Here is a 1,776-nt window from a genome sequence, read left to right as displayed (position 1 = left end):
GGCCGGCCTATAAGAACGCGGCGTCCTCCGCGGGGCGGCGGAAGGCGGGGACCGCGGATGCTACGAGCCCGCGGACTGGCGAGCCTGAACGAGGCTGCGATCAGGCCCCGCCCCCTCCCGTGTCCCGGCCCTGCCCCTCCCGTGGGCCGCACACCTGGCTCCGCCGGCCCACCTGCACCTAGTACAGCCTTCGGTGTCCCTTCACCTGCCCCTGGCGCCCGCCCGCCAACACCGCGAGTCAAACTGCGGGTGGGCTTCGGGGCGAGGAGTAAATGCATGTAATTGGTCACAGCGTGACCTGGCTACACAGACGCGGCCCCGGGCTCCAGCGGAGCGAGCGAAGGTGTTATTTCCTTTAACTTCACAATCTTCTGTCTTCCCTGTACACTGGGTTAACATCTATAAAAATGAAGATTCCTGGGAATTCCCTGGCGGTCCAGTGGTTAGGACTCCGCGCTTTGGGCCCGGGTTGATCCCTGGTCGGGGAACTAAGATCCCACAAGCAGCGCGGTGCGGCCAAAGGGGAAAAAAACGCAGATTCCTCCACTGCACCCACATATTCCAATTCGGAAACCGCGGGGGAGAGGCTCACAATTTGCACTTTGGCAGACTCCCCAGGTGAGACTTGTGAAGGGGCAAGTTTGCCCGACTGGGGCAAATAACGTATTGATGAGCTCATCTGTTGGCCATTCCGGGTGCCCTCTATACCGTGGGCTCATGTGAACCTTTACAACAGTGGTTCTAAGACCCTCCTCTGTCAGCATCCCCTGGGAGATTCCGAATGTTCACATGCACACACCTGCAGACTTGTGATTCAGGGGTCTGGGTGAGGACAGAGTGTTGATTTTAATCAGGGATTTTATGGGGTGATAATAGGCCAGGGAAACTTCCTGGGAGGTGAAGCAGCTAGAAGAGAACCGGGGGCGGGGGCGGGGGGGTCAGGAAGGGGCGGGGGGCAGGGGGAGTTGAATTCAACACCATGATCATTAGGCTCTAAGAAAAAGCATATGTGACAGGAGGATTTCAGGGTTCTAGATCCCAGCAAGAAAGCTGCCTCACCCCAGAAAACAGCACGCTTTCCTCTCTAACCACCCTGAAACCTGCCCCATGTCAGGTTGTTGGGAAGATGAAATAAGGTCATAATTCAGTTCTGCTCACTCGCATGGCCTGGAAAGTTGTCTGTTGTTTATCTGCATTGGAAGTTGTCATTGCAGGCCTGGAGATTTCCTTCATTGTGTCATTTATGAAGACAAATACTTTCAAAGAAAATAAAAGATCCCTCGGGATGCTGTGTGACTGAGAGCACGTGACCACTCTGAACTTCAGTCTCTTCATCTGCAAGCGAGGTAGGAAGAGGAGTACCCAGGGGGGTTGGGGAGGAGGGGAAGCTGTAGGCCACCTGGCCCCTCCTAAAATAGAAGCTCCTTCAGTCATCTGCAGAGAGTGTGTGCCAGCTTGTCTGGGTTCTGACTGATGGGGGAATGTTTTCTTGACTGGCAAATATCTGTGTTTCAAATTTGGTGAGGCTTCCCTCCCTGATTTTCGCAAAAATTTTTGTAAAAGAGCAAAGGAGAAAAGCTGGCTGGAAAGCCGAGGTTCAGAGAGGCCTCGGCAGAATAAGCAGGAGAGCTAGCAGAGCCCGGTACCTTGGTGTCCTTATGGGTAAGGTGGGGACAGTGCCGCTGCTTACCTTGCAGGGCTGTTGGGAGAACGAGACAAGGGGGGGTGCAGCTTTACACACTGCAAAATGGTGGCGTCTTGGAGTCTCAAACTTGA

This window comes from Eubalaena glacialis, chromosome 18 (assembly GCF_028564815.1).
Source record: "Eubalaena glacialis isolate mEubGla1 chromosome 18, mEubGla1.1.hap2.+ XY, whole genome shotgun sequence".
In the NCBI taxonomy this organism is placed as follows: domain Eukaryota; kingdom Metazoa; phylum Chordata; class Mammalia; order Artiodactyla; family Balaenidae; genus Eubalaena; species Eubalaena glacialis.
The sequence above is the reverse complement of the archived record's forward strand: the minus strand, read 5'-3'. Positions refer to the sequence as shown.